This window comes from Vigna umbellata, chromosome 11 (assembly GCF_029865625.1).
Source record: "Vigna umbellata cultivar VRB3 chromosome 11, Vumbellata_1.0, whole genome shotgun sequence".
Taxonomy (NCBI): Eukaryota; Viridiplantae; Streptophyta; class Magnoliopsida; order Fabales; family Fabaceae; genus Vigna; species Vigna umbellata.
In genome coordinates, this window is record NC_142175.1 from 9,502,247 (window position 1) to 9,520,861 (window position 18,615).

The 18,615-nt window shown below is 39.8% G+C and overlaps 1 non-coding gene across 1 annotated transcript; it reads left to right on the top strand.

Annotated features, from left to right (window-relative positions):
- The first annotated feature begins 17,402 nt into the window (after positions 1-17,402).
- Positions 17,403-17,491, top strand: TRNAY-GUA (transfer RNA tyrosine (anticodon GUA)). Its single transcript is given in 2 exon segments — positions 17,403-17,439; positions 17,456-17,491. It is a non-coding gene; the product is annotated as a tRNA-Tyr (tRNA).
- Positions 17,492-18,615: the final 1,124 nt, after the last annotated feature.

Genomic DNA, 18,615 nt, shown 5'->3' on the forward strand with positions numbered 1-18,615 from the left:
TACCATTAGAACCTACAAAATATGTGGAAGTACTCTATACAAAGAGAACTTCAGTAATAATAAGTTGTCTCCCCCAAACTACTGCTGAAGAGACCATCGAGCGCTTGACACAGCTACTACAACAATGTGACCAAGAAAATAATGAATTGAGAGAAAATTACAGTGACTTGAGAACCGAGTTTACAAACTTCAAGTCCCTGGTCATGAGAGCTCTGCCTGATGCTTCATACATTCATTCTATTGTCCCTCCGACTTAGCCACGACCCTCCCCGTCACCCGCTGTCCCTCAGCAGCCCACATCAATCCAGCCCACATTAGTCCAACCCACACCAGTCCAGCGCACACTAGTCCAGCCATCTATAGAGTAACAAGATGATGAAAATCATTCTGATGATGACTATGTAGATTATTAGTTTTATTTTGTTATTGAACATAGTTGTTAGAACATTTTTTATGTTACATTATGATTCTCTTACATTACATTTTCTAGATGAACATATTGTTTTATGTTTTATGTTTAATGTTTCGTTTACAAATACAACGTTCTTAAATTTCAACAGTACAAATGATGTTATTATATTGTTGTTTACTCCATTAATGATTGGATGATTTTGGAATGTATTTATTCGAAATCGTCAAAACCTAAATCGTCGTCGTCACAGAGACCACCCAAACATGAGCCTCCACTGTCTCGTCACTAATAGCGGCGAGTTCATCTTCTTCGCACCCATAAGCGTTTCCTCGCACAAATATGGCAGCCTTCTCCATCATCCTTCTTCGCGTCATCACTTGAAACTCAGAAAAAAACACAAAAACATAAACCCATTGTGAGTTCATCTTTCTTTTGCGCAACCAGAAACAAGAGAAAACCCCTAAATCTAATCGCGACTTCTCCTCCATCACGAATCGCATTCATCTTCACCAAGACGAACCAACTTGCAAATCATGCTTGTCGCAACCGGAATCGCGACGGGACGACGATCCAAAAAATGGAACTCGGTTTTAAAAAGAGATTTGGAGTCGCCACCATCGCCCTTTGATATGTTGCCCCAGCATTCTTGAGTCCAAAAGACATCACTTTACAACAAAATGTGCCCCACAATGTAATAAAAGTAGTCTTTTCCATATCTTCTGGCGCCATCTTGATCTGGTTATACCCCGAAAAACCATCCATGAACGAAAACAGTGAATACTTGGCTGTATTATCAACCAGGGTGTCGATGTGTGGTAATGGGAAATTGTCCTTTGGGCTTGCGCGATTCAAATCTCGATAATCGACACACATCCGAACTTTACCATCCTTCTTAGGCACCGGTACAATGTTTGCTACCCATTCTGGGTATCTCGCCACAGCTAGAAACCCTGCATCGAATTGCTTCTGTACCTCCTCCTTGATCTTCAAGGACATTTCCGGTTTCATCCTTCTTAGCTTTTGCTTTACCGGTGGGCATTCCGGCTTGAGTGGGAGCTTGTGTTGTACAATATCTGTATCGAGGCCTGGCATGTCATTGTAAGACCAAGCAAACACATCCCTGAACTCCCTCAATAAGTCACGCAATTTTTCTTTCACTTCTGCTTTCATGGCTGTACCAATCTTCACCTCCTTTACCTCATCCTCATTCCCTAAATTGAGTACTTCAACATCTTCCTGGTGAGGTTTCATCTCCTTACACTCTTGTTCCACTAGTCTCAACAGTTCAGGAGGGGGTTCCGGGTCATCATCACAATCATCTTCCGTATTATTGACGGGGCGCCCAAAATCAGGAATATCAACATAATTACTTTCAAAACATTCATTGTCATATCTGCATTATTGGAGTTTATGAAAAGGAAATAAATAAATGAAAAACGACGAGGAATGCAAAATGATGATAAAACACAAACAAACACACTTTGATTATCGCGCTGAGCATAACAAACTAAAAGCGTCAACCCGTAAGTCATAAATCCTAAAGCCCCGGGTAAAGCTATAGGATTAATTAAAGTTATTACATCTTACTCAAATTAAGCATCACGGGCAAATTCAGCATCTCCCAGTTGTCGAGTCGTGCATCCGGGGAGTAGGCCCACACGAAACTGGAACCTTCCGATCCATCTTCATCTCCCACAGCTGCTATGTGGCCAGTGTTAACCCAACCAGCACTGCGAAAGCTCTCCTTGAGGTCACAGATACGAATTCTTCCCACTTTGGGCTCCCGTCTTTCCATCCGAGCCAGACTGCGCTCCCTCCTTTCTTCTATCAGCCTTCTCCTATCCTCCTTGGTGGGCTTGTATCCCAGGCCATACCTATTCTTGTTCTCGACGACCTCCAGAGGGAATGCTCGCCCCTGTCCATACCTACCCAAACCTTTCCCATGCATATAACCTTCTTTTAACATGACTTTGGCCATCATGATAGAAGCACGCGACAGATGTGGGCTGACCGCGAATGGCTCCACGTAGGTGTTTCCCACGATCTCCAAAGATTGGAAAGTTGCCTCGAGAGCTTCCTCGGCTACTTCAATATAACGGGAGGATGATGGTCCGCTCACAAGGAGGTCCTCCTCTCCTGATACTATCACCAGCTTATCTCCCATAACATATTTCAGCTTTTGGTGTAGTGTGGAAGGCACAACTCCTGCAGAATGGATCCACGGGCGACCCAACAAACAGCTATAAGCTGGGAGGATATCCATAACTTGAAAGGTCACTTGAAAGACACAAGGACCGACTCGAACGGGCAATTCAATTTCTCCCATCACTACCCTTTTACTGCCGTCAAATGCCCTCACAATCATAGAGCTCGGCTTCATATGCATTCCATCACAGGGGAGCTTCTCCAATGTCGATTTTGGCATGACGTTCAGAGAGGAGCCATTGTCCACCAAGACACGCGCTATAACGTGATCCAGGCATTTCACAGAGACATGAAGGGCTTTGTTATGACCTCTCCCCTCAACAGGTATCTCTCCATCAGTGAAGGTGAGGTAATTATTAGCAACGATGTTGCCAACAATGCCCTCGAACTTGTTCAGAGAAATACCTTGTTCTACATGAGCCTCACTGAGTATCTTCATCAACAACTTTCGGTGCGAGGCAGAGTGCATGAGTAATTCTAGCAAGGAGATCCGGGCAGGCATGCGATTCAACTGTTCCACCACTTTGTACTCACTCTGTTGTATGAACTTTAGGAATTCACCAACTTCTTCTTCAGATATTTCCCTCTTCTCCTCTGTGTCGGGGGTCTCCTCGGCCTCCACGTTTTTCCCCCTCAAGAACTCCTTTGCTTTTGCAGCCATTGATGCTTCCCTATCATTGGTTCTTTCTCTCGCCAATTCTGGTGGTGTAAAGATTCGACCACTTCTGGTCATTCCACCAATGCCTGATATGTTTTCCACAGTCGGATTTGCATATTCTCCCTCGTCTAATGCAGTTGCCCCATATCTCCATGGGACGGCTTTCTCGTTCTTATAAGGGAAAGGAGTTGGCACTCGGATGACCACAGACGGATTTCCTTCAGTTACCAGTGCAGGGGTGGTCCTAGTAAAATGGATCACCAAAGGTTCGGGTAGAGTCACATCAGATTCTCCACCAATTTGTGCAAATACTTCCTCCTCTCTGACCTTGCGGCACACTTGCATCAGATTTCTATCAAGTAAGTCTTGTAGAAAAATCTCGAACTCCATACATTCCTCAATAGAGTGCTCGGCCTCCGGATGGAGTGCGCACGCTATACCCAGATCATAATCGCCCTTCACTAGGCCCTTCTTCAACAAAGCTTCAAAGATAAACCTCCTAGAACTTCGGATTTCGCCCACATCTCTTATCAGATCATGGTTTCCAACCTCGACGGCGTTCGTCGAGGAACTCCCGTGCCCGGACAATGGATTAGTATTGACGTTGGGCTGGTCCTCTTGAAACTTTAACCAACCCGAATCTATCAGAGCCTGAACTTTGTATTTGAGAGCCATACATCCTTCGGTCGAGTGGCCAACGCCTCCTGCATGATAACTACACCTGGCATTCGCGTCATAACCCCTAGGATACGGCGACTGTACAGGCTTCATCGGACAAATGGCGACCAGACCCTTTCTGACTAGGTTAGGTAACAATTCAGTGTAGGTCATAGGGATTGGAGTGAACCTAACAAATTGATTTCCCCTTGGGTTGTTGTTGTGACCCACATTCAGATTTGGGCCCATGTTTGCGACCGGTCTTGCAGCTTCGGTTGGGATACGCTGCGGTGGATAATACGCTTGTTGTTGTTGAGGCCTGGCTTGGTGAACAAACGTGGTGTTAGCAGCATAAGGAGGTGGGTTTAAGTATGGCCGATAACTAGGATTGGGAGCTCGTCCTCTCCACGCAGGCATTACCGACGCAGCATGCACCTCCCCCTCTTTTTTCTTCCCCTGATTGAAACTGGGCTTTTTGTAGTTTGTAGCTGCAGGTGGGCCATATGCTATCTTCCCGTTTTTCAATCCAATTTCTATCCTCTCACCAATGATGATGGTGTCAGCAAAATTGACAGATACATTTCCAACCATATGCTCATAAAACGGCGGCTGGAGTGTGTTTACGAACATCGACACCATCTCCTTATCAAACAACGGCGGCTCAACTTGCGCAGCCAACTCTCTCCATCGTTGGGCATACTCTTTGAAAGTTTCATTGTCCTTTTTTGTCATATTCTGCAGCTGTAGACGGTCCGGAGCAACATGAGTATTGTATACATATTGCTTTACGAAGGCATCAGCTAGATCCGCCCAACAACGAATTCGGTATGGCTCCAGGTGGGTGTACCAATTCAATGCCACCCCAGCCAAACTTTCCTGGAAAACGTGGATGAGTAGCTGCTCATCATGAGCATACGCAGCCATCTTTCTGCAGTACATGGTCACATGGCTTTTAGGGCAAGTGTTACCCCTATATTTTTCAAACTCCGGCGCCTTGAACTTAGGCGGGATTTTCAAGCCCGGAACCAAACTCAATCTGGCTGCATCTCCAAACCCGTAGCTCTCAACTCCCTCAACAGCTCTCAACCTCGCCTCCAGACTTTCCAACCTACCCGTAGCTCCAACGAGGCTACCGAATCCCCCAACCACCGTGGCGTGTGGTGCAGCTTCGGCTGAAAAATCCTCCCTAGCAACCACAGGCGGTACTGGGGTCACCCGAATTCCATCAGTGGTGTTGGTCTCATTCATTCCCGTGCCCACCATGGGAGCCGACACTAAGACAGGTCCCTGAGTGCCGATTGGTGGTACATTGACAGTCGCAGGAAACGAGAATGAAGCGTGCTTAGCTTCTGAGTACTCTCCTACAGGAGGAGCGTAACCCGGAGGTAAACCATACAGTGGGAAAGGAACAGATTGGCTCGCAGCGTTGAACATTGGAGGATAAGGGTGAGCATTCCCCCCAACATGCGTAGATGAAGACTCTCCAGCAGTCTTCATGGATTCAAGCGTCGCCAAGATCTGGCCGATCTGGTCCTTCAACTGGCCAACATCCGTTTTGAGAGATTCCTGTGACTCCTCCCAGCTTGCCATGGCTTTTGAGTTTGCCCGGGTCCGGTAGGGGTGTCGTGGAAATCTGGTCGTCGTTTTTTCTCACGCGTACTGCTTTATTGTTTTAATTAATTAGATGGAAATGAAACATGCTGAACAAAAGAAAAGATGATGCATGCTAGTAATAGAGGGAAATCACAAGATTGTAATGACATCACTGATGGAAATTAACACAAGCGGATGCTAAACAACATCCCACACCTTTCATTTAAAGGGAAACAAGTTCATTACATTTCTTAAAGGAAACAAACCATAAAGATCCCTAAATACATCAATTCCTATCCCGAGTGATGAGGGATTTCATCTCGTCTATCAACTGTTTACAGTGATTAATAAAAAGCTCTATCTCTACTGGTGGGCTATAAAAGTGGGTACTCGCTTCAGCTTCCGACACCATTCTAGGGATGTCTTCAATTGCCCCATTTGCCAAAGCAGCCAACTGAGAGAAGCTTTCCTTCCAATGCTTTACGGCCGTTTCTTGCTCTGCGATGTGCTCTTTCATTCGATTTATCAAGGCCTGATGCCTTTCTTCAAATTCCATCGACCTCCATCGCTCCTCCTGCTCCTCGATGTAATCCTCCATCTGCTTTAACATGGCTCGATATTCCCCTTCAGCCTCTGCCAGCTTCCAGCGCTCCTGATTCAACTCCGCTTCAAATGATGTAGCCATTTCCTTCATTTGATGCCCCGATTCTTGTACTTGGACTTGCGCTTCCCTTAGTCTTTTTAGGGCTTCCCTTTTATCCCTCTTGGCTTCTTCATAGAGTTGTTTCCACTGTCTGCCCTCTTCTAGAGCCACATTCTTCTCATTCACCCTCATGGATAACTCCTTACTTGAGGCCGCAAGATCCTGTTTTACTCGGAATGTATAATCTCTCTCTGCCTTCTGGCTTTTGACAATGTTTTCATAAGCCCGTGACTTTTCTTCGTTATCATTCCTCATATCCACAAAATCATTGCGAGCTTTCTGTAATTCATTTTCCAACCTAGCATTCCTCACCCTCAATTTCTCCACCTCAACCTTCAACTGTTTCACCTCTTCACTTTCTGGGGCTTGGGATGTTTCTTCACTTGCCGATTGATCATTGATGGGCTTAAAAGGCAACTTGACTTCTCTTACCCTCTCCAGAATCCAGGTATGGTAACTAACTCTGCTATCAATCACTCCACCCCTCAGGTCCTTCTCTGCTCGCACCACATTTTCCCAGGCACTTCTGACTCTCCTCAACATTTCAGTACAATGTCCGTCCTCATAGTAGATGAAGAAGGCTGTGAGATAATCTGGTGAAGGCGCTCCCTTCATAGGATATCCGAACTGTCTTTGGACCAAAATAGGGTTGTAGTTAATACAATACCTAGCACCTATGAGAGGTATGTTAGGGAAGTTGCCACAATGTTGGATAGATGGTTTAGTCTCAAGCCAAGGAAGGCGCCACTTTACGTTTCCCTCTCTCAAACCGGCAAAGAAAAGAGCCCACCCATTACCTCCTTGATGCGACAGATTCTCAGGTGAACTTCTAACATCGACTACCCCCTTAAATACTCGTGCCGTCATCCACGCATATAACGCCGGCAAACAACAAAGAATCCTCTTCCCTTTTCTCTCCTGGCAAAAACTCATAGTCCCATACACATCTGCGAGGACTGCTGTTACGGGGTTTTCTGATCTCGTCTTTTTTGCCACGAAGACATCAATAGCAGTGTAATCTACAAAGTCTTCCAGCTTGGGAAACAAGACAATGCCAAACACAGTGAGGGCTAGTACATCCATGAAGGTCTCCCATTCTTCCCTATCGCCCAGGTCGTGCAAATATTGTTCAAGGTAACCTTGTGTCAGCCCTCGAATTTGATGTCTCGTTATCAACCGGTTCTCCAATTCATTGGGCTGTAATTTCATTATAACAGCAAGGGTAGAAACAGAGGCATGATGCTCCAAGTGCTGATATGGCTTGGTACCCTCTAATGGCAAGCCCAGAATATGCTCAAATTCTTCTACAGTTGGCGCCAGCTGGAAGTCCTGGAAGGTAAAACATCTCAGGGGAGAATCATAATACTGAGCTAGAGCTGTAATAGCGGGCAACTGTACTTTCACCTCCATTAAACTCAACAAATTCCCATATTTCCTCCCGAAGGCTTCTCTCTGTATGGTCTTGAGTCTTCGGCCTAAATTTATCAACCCGGTCAAATTTCCAACATGTGTCCTTAGGCTAGACTTCTTTCTTAAAATGGCGGAGTTGGTATGCAGTGTAGCATCGGATCTGGTGTCAACATCCATCTCGTGTGAAGTCAAGTGTATACCTGTGATTTCCCCTAAAACCAACATGTTACTAAATGATGCATGAATATGATGCATGATAATAAAACAACACGATGAATCAAATGCATGCATGGTATGAAAATGCAATAACATAATTTTCGAAAGAGAACGAACAGCGTGAGGATTACAAGAATACACGTTTCTCCCTTTGTGCCCTAATAAAGGTTCAATGGCTTGGATTCGATGTCAAGTATATGCAATCTCACAAGGATGGTCTCCTGAACCTAGAGGTCAATGGTCACTAGAGCTATGGTCCCCTTCATAGCATCTCCACAACAGTCGAGTAATCAACTAGATGAGGAGACACAAGTGGAGAGAACAAACTCTAGCTGGAGTTCTCACGATAGCCAGACAGGAAGTACATCCCAGAATGACACCGCTACACAACTCCTCTAATTCTAAGCTACGCTCAGACCCGGGTATAGGGCCCCACTCATGATATGCACAAAGTGTGTGTGTGAAGGGAGAATGCAATGCATACCCAAACCCTCACCTGCAAAACAACCAGAAAAATTCCAGGCAGATATAAACATGTTTTCTACCCTAGGGTTCCATATTCAACAATTCACATGCAGTTATTCCAACTATCAAACACAAATAAAGAAAAAAAACGGGGGAAGAAAAACACAAAGAAAAATCATGTCAAATTCGCGCATCTAATTAAATGGCCTGACTCTCGCCGTCCCCAGCGGAGTCGCCATCTGTCGCAACCGGAATCGCGACGGGACGACGATCCAAAAAATGGAACTCGGGTTTTAAAAAGAGATTTGGAGTCGCCACCATAGTTTATTATGGAAAACTACGAAAAAACCATAAAACGATAAAGCACGGTCCACGAAAACCAAAGATTGGGTTCGGGAGTCGGTTACGCGTGGGGAAGGTGTTAGCACCCCACAACGCCTGCCCTAAGGCAGTACCTTTAACTAAATGCACGAATATGATGTGATTTTCAAAATGTTTAACTATCCCCTAAAATAAAATTCTAAAATAAACAAAACATATTTTTTTATTTTTCTGGGCCCGACAAGGATTGACCTTGCTCCTACGTATTCTCATTCAAAATGAGAAATCAGGGTTACGTAGTTCTTTTAGAAAACTGCTTGAAAATTTGTTTGAAAATTGTTTAGAAAATTTTGTTTGGAAAATGATTATGGATAAATTTGGATTTTTGGGAAAGTGAACCTGACAAGGGCTAGCCTTGCTCCTACGTATCTCCACTTTTGATGGAGAATCAAGGATCACGTAGTTCTGGTAGCAAGACTATTTGTTGTTTAAAATTGTTGATGTTTTCGGTTTTTTTGAAGATTTTATACATTTTTTGTATTTTGTTTAAGAAAGAGAAAAGGTTGTTAGCACAAGGACGATGCGTGCGATCACACATGTGCATAAACCTTTAAAACATATTTTTTGGTTAATTTTACTTAAGGAAAAGAAAAGGTTTTTAGCACAAGGACGATGCGTGCGATCACACATGTGCCTAAACCTTTAAAACATATTTTTTTGTAATTTTAATTAAGGAAAAGAAAAGGTTTTTAGCACAAGGACGATGCGTGCGATCACACATGTGCCTAAACCTTTAAAACATATTTTTTTGGAATTTTAATTAAGAAAGGGAAAAGGTTTTTAGCACAAGGACGATGTGTGCGATCACACATGTGCCTAAACCTTCAAAACATATTTTTTTGTAATTTTAATTAAGAAAGGGAAAAGGATTTTAGCACAAGGACGATGCGTGCGATCACACATGTGCCTGAACCTTCAAAACATATTTTTTGTAATTTTAATTAAGAAAGGGAAAAGGTTTTTAGCACAAGGACGATGCGTGCGATCACACATGTGCCTAAACCTTCAAAACATATTTTTTTGTAATTTTAATTAAGAAAGGGAAAAGGATTTTAGCACAAGGACGATGCGTGCGATCACACATGTGCCTAAACCTTCAAAACGTATTTTGATAAATTCCTTTATTTAAATTGTAAATATTGCATTATTAAATATTTTAGGATAGGTAGATATCTAGAATAAGTAGATAGAACAAAATAAAAATGAAAATAAAAATAAAAGAAATAAATAAAACGAATGAGATAAGATAGACAAAAATAAATGAAATAGAATAAAATAAAATAAGGAAAACAAACAAATAAAAAATAACGAGCGTTGGGGGATCATGAGCGGACGTTGGGAAAGGGCTGAATGACGAGCGCTCGTTGGGGACGAGCGTTCGGTTTGGAGTTGAATGACGAGCGCTCGTTGGGACGAGCGTTCTTTGGGGACGAACGTTCGTTGGGAAAGGGTTGAATGACGAGCGCTCGTTGGGGACGAGCGTTCGGTTTGGAGTTGAATGACGAGCGCTCGCTGGGACGAGCGTTCGTTGTTGCCGTTGAATGACGAGCGCTCGCTGGGACGAGCGTTCGTTGGGGACGAACGTTCGTTGGGAAAGGGCTGAATGACGAGCGCTCGTTGGGGACGAGCGTTCGGTCGGGAGTTGGTCACCAAATGGTCCGTCCAAGAAGTGGACGGACAGACGTTCGTTGAGGAGGTAGGGGACGAACGTTCTAAAAAGGCTTAACGTGCGTTATTTTTGGGCTTGGCCCACCCGGCTGTTTTCTAACCTAGAATTCCCTTAGGGGTTCTCTCACTCTACACCTGCCTCCCTCCATCGAGACCCAGGTCTCTTTCTCTCTGACCAGGAAAGCCTAGGGCTGGGAGGCACGCCGCCGCCACCTCGGCTGGAACCGGCCACCGCCACCTCCGAACCAAACCCGCCACCGCGACGAAGATGGGCACCGCGTCACCGCCCCCTCTGGACCAGCCACCGCGTCACGCCGCGCCTCGATCCAGCCACCCAGGGAGGGGTTCCTCTCTGGCGTCTCTGCGCCGCGCCTGCCTAACTGGCCGCCGCTTACCACCGCGACCCAGTCACCACGCCACCACCTCCTCCGATCTTGACATTGGCGGCAAACCCAAACCCCACCGGGACCGTTTCCAACCGCGGCGCCGTCAGCCTTGGAGGCCGCCACCGATGGGCTCTCCTATTCTACTCTTCTATTTTCTATTTCTGTGCTTGGGTTGTTGGGTGTTTTTTTTGATGGTTGGAATGGATGAAGATTGTTGCTGGAGGTGAGGATGAAGATGGTGGGCTGGATATGGGTGTTTGGTCGTGTGTGTTGGTTATAGGAAATGGACGAAGACGAGGTGGTTTCCGGAGAGAGAGGTCCAAGGTTGGGGTATATTGGATGTGTATGAATGATGATGGTCGTGAGGTGTAAGGATGGTTTGGTTTTGTGTTAAGGATTGCCGGATGCATGGATATGGATGTGGTTTAATGATAGAAAGATGCAACAGCGAATTGGTGGATTATGCATGAATCCTCGAAATTCAGATTGAATAATGGGCATGGGAAAGATAACATGAACTTAGTGCAACATTATAATTCACAGTAACAACACACATATAATCTTTGACGTGCATTCCAATATCATAGCTAAATAGTTTTACGTACTTCAGGGGTGGATTTCAACAATGAATACAATCACCATTTAAACACATACCTCTTGAAGCTTCCTTTAGTTTCTTCCGCTCTCCGTAGCCTCCTTCAAGTGCCCTTGCTCTTTCCAGTAGCTTCCTCTTTGCCCTCTCTGTAATCTTCCTTTCTTTTTTTCTCTCCGTTTGCAGCTTCTTCGCAACACTCCCAGTTACTCGTTTCGGGTCTCCCTTTCCCACTTCGGTCCCTTCCTCTTTCTATATCCTTTTTCTCACGATCGAATCATGGGTGATATCCTCTTCAATTCCCCAAATCCTCCTCCTTTTCGTTGTCCACTCCTCAGGTCTCTCTGCTCTCTCTGAGTGTTTTTTGTGCCAATTCTCTGTGTGTCCGAATCCCGTACTGATTTCGTACGTAAAAACCAAAACGCTTCTGCCACCCCCGCCACTCTGCAGAAAACCGTTTCTGCCTCCCCCCTCCAGCACATACCCTGCTCTTTTTTCTTGTCCCCCAAACCCAAAACATTCTCTCTTTTCTCGTATCTTTTGCTAAAGACAAAACGTCCCCTTTTCCTAATTCTTTTTTTTTTATCATATTATATTAAGCAAAATAAGTTAAAAAAAATAAGATAAAATAACAATAGAAAATAAAATAATAAAAATGTAAGAAAAATATATATACATGTATATGGAGAAAAATAAGATAATATATGTAAATAAAACTAGGATAACACAAAAATAATAATAATAATAATAAGAAAAGAAATAAATAAATAAATAACAATAAATAAATAAAAGATAAAAACGAAAATATGAAATAGAAATAAAATAAGTAAATAGTATAATAGACTACAGTAAAGTCCAAAAGGTCAATCCGGACGAAATTTGGTATTGACAATGCTAATCAAACACATACTAAGAAATCAGGAAAGCAACTAGTAGATTGCCCCTCCACGAGCTCATAGCCAGTGTTGCGCGTCTTCTTCTTCAACCAGCAAAACCCTAATCGCAAGCCATTACAAACTCACCAAGACTCGATAAAAAATCTCCAAATTCCCTTTCTTTCGTCAAACACCGTAATTCTGTTAACACCTAATTGTATTAATTATTCTTTTTTTCAAATTAAAAACCCTAATATATTCAATTTCCATGTAACTAATGTTATGCCTAACATGTCAACCTTATATATCCCAACTAAATGTCACAACAACAATGGTTGCACAACACACGTTCACAAATAAGTTAACGTTATTAATTTAAACATCGTTAACTGGATAGGACTTGATTGGTGTAATTATACTACATGGGGACGCAATATAAGCATTTTTGAAAGCGGGTACCAACTAGACACTAACCGCTGAATTTATGGACCAAATAAGCAATTAAGCCTTAATGTTATTATTTTCATCAAAGATTTCTAGTTTAAACATATCAATTTATAATTCCAAAATTCTTCCAAGATCAACAAGTTGTATTCAGGAGTTCATCTATTTTTAATTATATTAAAATTCATTGTAACATTAGATGCATATGTGATTTGAGACCTAAGTTCATTAATGACAAAAGCTCCTATTCATCATGTATGACATATGATACAATCATTATAGGATTTTTTGTCTCTTATGTATTGCTGACTTGAGTGTTAGAGTAATTTTTTAGGCTTAGAGTCAAGGAATAGCAAGATTGACTGAAGAAGACATACTTGGACAAACTATCTAGGAACATATGACTATAGAGAAAGAAGAACACAATCGAAAACAAGATAGACATATGTCTTGAACAAGTACAATTAAATTTGTAAAAACAAATATCAACTTAGTAGCGGTGTTATAGAAGACTTTGAAGTGTCTAGACAAAAAGGTCTTCAACGATCAAATCAATAAAAAAGTTCAGATCTTGTGAAAAAAAGAGAATGAATATGCGAGTAAGTAAGTAAATATATTTATAGAATTTTTTAGGTTTAATCCTTTTTGACGTCCCTATTTGTGTAGGAATGTCTCAGATAGGTCCTTGTTTTCTAAAGTGTATCAAAATGGTCCTTAATTTTGAAAATTGAGATCAATTGAGTCCTTCCCGTTAAGTTGGGTGGACGGCGTTAAAAAAATTGATGAATGAGATGTTGAGATGACGAACGAACGCTCGTTCACCAGCGAACGAACGCTCGTCCACCAGCGAACGAACGCTCGGCGACCACCGAACGAACGGTCGTCCAGTGTGGAACGAACGGTCGTCCAGCGGTAAGAGGTCGACGAGCGTTCGTTCGCTGGTGGACGAGCGTTCGTTCGCTGGTGGACGAGCGTTCGTTTGTCATCTCAGCATCTCACTCATCAATTTTTTTAACGTCGTCCAGCCAACTTAACGGAAAGGACTCAATTGATATAAATTTTCAAAATTAAGGACCATTTTGATACACTTTAGAAAACGAGGACCTATCTGAGACATTCCTACACAAATAGGGACGTCAAAAAGGATTAAACCAATTTTTTAACCTTAAACATTATAAAATATGATATCAAATAATATTAATAAAATAAAACTTACCTTAAATAGATAATAATAATAATGTGATATTTTATTATAACTAATATCAATAATATCATCTCACGAAATTAAATACAATTATTATTAATATTAAAATATGTAAATATTCTCCAAAAGTTATTTTAGGGTTATTTCAAAATAAAAATATATATTATACATATCGTGATAAAAATAATAAACAAATTTGTGCTAAGTACCTTTTATCATATCATCCTTTCAGTATTGTCATTTTTCATACCTACTGTAACATCCCAAAATACAGTAATTACCATAAATCAGAATTAATTACCATTAACAGTAAACAATGCAGTCTTCATAAATAACAGAGTTCAAAAGCCGAAAGGCTTCAATACAAAAGCAACGCTCATAAAACGTATACAGTGGGAGTCTAAAACGAACGGCTTAAGTGAGCATATACAAGGGATGTGGACGAACGGTTTTACAAAATTAATAACCGAATGTCAATATAAGCTAACGCTTACAAACTAAACATCTATGAGCGTTCTAAGCAAAAAGAAAGACGGACGTCCTACTGCTCCGCTTTCACTTCCACTTCAACCAAGTTCTCTTCCTCAATAACGTCCTCCAGGGTAGCCTCGCTTTCTGCTCACATCCACACGGATGATCATTGCAAGACAGGACGAACGTACATAAACAGTATGACAACACAAGGAAAAACGAAAGGGTAAGCTTATAATATTTAATTCATACAATTAACACATACATACAACATGTAACTTAACATAGAACAACATAGAAATAAATATATATATATGACAGACCGTCCGGACTGTATGAACCATGTAGTTACAAGCGTCCTTGCACCCGAGTGGTGTAGTAACTGATCTAATCTCACAGCTGCCACTCGAGGTTAATCCGTTCTTACGTCGCCCATGTTAACTTATGGACTAAGGACCTCCTGCCGTTCCCACACATGACTACCCTCCTCTACATGAAGATGAGCATCACGGAACATCAGGATGGACAGCGAGTCTTAACTTATCCACGGTCATACTTTACCAAATTTAATATTTAACAAATCTGAGACGTTCCTCCTTGGAACGCTCGTTCAAATTCCATAATCGTATAACCATTTAATATAGTGTTCAAACATCTTAACCTTTCATATTTATAACATTTTCATCCTATGTTCCACTCTCTTAAAAAGACGAACGTTTAACTTTCTGAAGGAATAGGACGAACGTTAAAACCAGATTTAGCAGAACCCTTTAACAATCAGAAAGACTCCAAAATAATAAAACAATTTCAGAATATTTTAAGTACCAAGAGGTAAGATTGATTCAACTTGGACGAAGATACATCAAGAGGAATACTTAATTACATTGGGAACTTTTTGTTTAAAATGGGACGACTGCCAGTCAATGACCGAACGCGCCAATATACAATTACTAGCCATTTAGGACGAACGCTATTTACGTTCGTTAAGAAATCAATTATAAGGACGAGCGTTCAATCTAAGACCGAACGCTTCATTAATGCGAACGCTAGGTAGATGACCGAGCCCCAATCATGACGAACGCTTGGTATAAGATCGAGCGCTATTTAGGACGAACGCTTCGGTATAAGACCGAACGATATTTAGGACGAACGTTCAGTATAAGACCGAACGATATTTAGGACGAACGTTCAGTATAAGACCGAACGCTACTTAATGCAATATTATTAAATTTAAGGCGTACGACAACTCTATGTGGAGCCGAACGCTCAAACATAGTAATTCAAATAAAGACGCTCGTTCTCAAACCGAACCCTTCCCAAATGAAAGAATTCAACTCTAAGTCTTTTTCAGGGAAACCGAACGGTGTAAGACCATTCGATGACGATCGTAATTTATCATAGGGAATTTATCAGATCCAGATTTTCAACTAAGTTAACTCACTATTTCTCATGTGATTCTTACTTCGTAATTTTCATATCCAGGATTAATTCTCATACTATACAGATTTCATCAAATTAATAAATTCAACCATACTATAGTCATACATCTCTCATACGAATCCGATTCAACATGCATTTCAACCAACAGAAAAGATATTCATACAGCACAACAGGGTTCGTTCATGCAGATCCAGAACAGCACATATACATATATTTCATACAAACAACCCATATCATGCCTTCATGCAATCATACAAGTATAAATTAAATATATAAGCTTCCCTTAACTGGATAGCAGTGTACGCCCTAATGCAAAAGTTGGGTTTGTCTCTTACAGCGTTCTACCCTCAGTTTCACTAGACACTTTCACTTGATCTAAATACCAAAATCAGAGATTACTCAGATACAGTCCATGCATGAACCGAGAGCATGGTTTCGTATGAAACCCTAAATGGACAACTACTAGAGAAGGGAACTTACCAGCTTAGATTCCAATTTTGTTCGGTCCAAAATGAAGATCACAGCTGGACGAACGTTCCTACGGCTCTGAAATGGAATTCGGAGAAAAGCTTGGTGAATTACAGTAGAGAGAAGTTTGGGAGGTTCTAGATAGAAGTTGGAGAAAATGAAAGGCCAGAGTTTTGTGAGGAAGAAGGTGAATGCAGAGAGTGAGAAGAAGTGTTTTCAGAAAATCATTTCCTTCTTCTCAACGTCAAACGAACATGCACTCTCATGCGGATACCTGTTTCCCCCTGCAGATTCAGAAGGTTCCAAAGTGACACTTGGCAGGCGTGCGTCAGAGTGTGTGAGTGCGTTTTTAATGAGACTGTGTGTGTGGCGCAGTGCATTAATGAGAGCAGTCAGGTGACTCATCAGTGCATTAATTTGATGTGACAGAGATTTTTAGTGCTAATTATCTAGGGCCTCACACCTACATACCTAAGTTATAGATAAATCTGATTCTATTAGATTATATATATATATATATATATATATATATATAATCTATACATTTTAGTTTAATAAGTTTTTAAAATTTTATTTTTGTTAAAAATAATTAAATAATACCCTTATAATTTATTATCTGAAAATTAATTTTAATATTGTAATTTGGATAATTATAAAATAATTATTTTATATTTGATCTAAAAATAACATATATTTTATATTTTATTAATAATTATAATATACTAAAATTATAAGTGTTATAAAAAATATATTTTTTTCTATACTTACAAAATTCAAAATTTGTATAAAATAATTGACTTAACAGTGTCTTTCTGGTTTATACATAACGATAGTCAGTTTATTAATAAAACTTACTTTTTATAATTAGATAATATATTTGATTAGATCGAAATTACTTAATTACAAAATTTTAATATATCAAATATACTGATAAAATTTATATATATATATATATATATATATATATATATATATAAATATAAATATAAATATAAAGACTAAAATTCCACGTTAAAAATAAATATAAATTAAAGGCTAAGATATATACTTTATTTAAAACATAAACACAGAACAAACTTATTATTGGCATTTCATAATATTGGATTGTGCCTTAATAATCAATGATAAATAATCTCGGAAAACATAATTAAAAACCGACCTTAGCTCAGTTGGTAGAGCGGAGGACTGTAGTAGTATACACACAGATATCCTTAGGTCGCTGGTTCGAATCCGGCAGGTCGGATTTTATTTTAATTTTCTTTTAGTAATCAGTGTTTAGATATATTAAACAATATGATTAAATTAATTTTTATATAAAAATATCATTTAAAAGTTTATATTTCCATTATTTTAACGTAATTGTACAAACACTTATGTTCAGTAAAACTATTAATAATTTTTACTACCAATCAATTTTTTAGTTTCTAAATAATTTTTACCTTTTAACTAATTCTTCGATTAGTTTTGTAAAATATAATCCAAGTATAGTGATAATGATGTGATTAAATATGCAAAATAAAAAAATTTCTCATACCAACTTCATAAAAATTTAATTCATCATAATTCAGTGAGATTTTTTAAAATATCAAAGTAATGTGCAAAAAATTCGGAGTTTACTATTTTTAATTATATTAAAGCTTTTTAATAGGAACTAATGGTTACGGACAACTATTAAGACGTATATGTTGCCCATATTTTATTATTATTAATTTACATTTTACTACACTATTCGAATTCTTATTAAAAGAGAAATATATTAAAATATAAATGACATAAATGCTTATATATACGAATTTAAATGGGAAAGCTTTATCATTGTGCATTGTGATTATTATTAAAAACATTCTTGTATTAATAGAAAAAGAATAAAATATTATTCCTAATCAGATCATGTTATTATTGTTATTGTGTCATAACTATTACACCTGCATTATCTACTATATAAGAAGAATAAAAGAAAGTTTGTTTCCATATGAAAACTCGTTTTAAAAACTTATTCTGAAAAACTCATTTTAGAAAATTTATTCTAAAAGATATTATATATATAATGAAAATTTTATTTAAAAATCTTGTTTCAAAATACATTTTATGTGTTTTAGAAATTTTATTATGAAAATCATATTCTAAAAATCTTATTCCAAAAGAGTTAATCAAGAAGTAACTTTTATGAATAGTAAAATATCACTTAAAAAACTGAGAAAATTGTGGGAGTGCATATAAAAATTACGAGGATGCAGGAAGAAAAAGACAATGTGAAAATGGGAAGCACCGAAAGGGATGAACGAAGATCCAAACAAGGCTGATGTTATTTACTCTTCCATATTTCTTAAATGCAGCCCTTTCTTTTCTTTTATTTAAAAATAGACA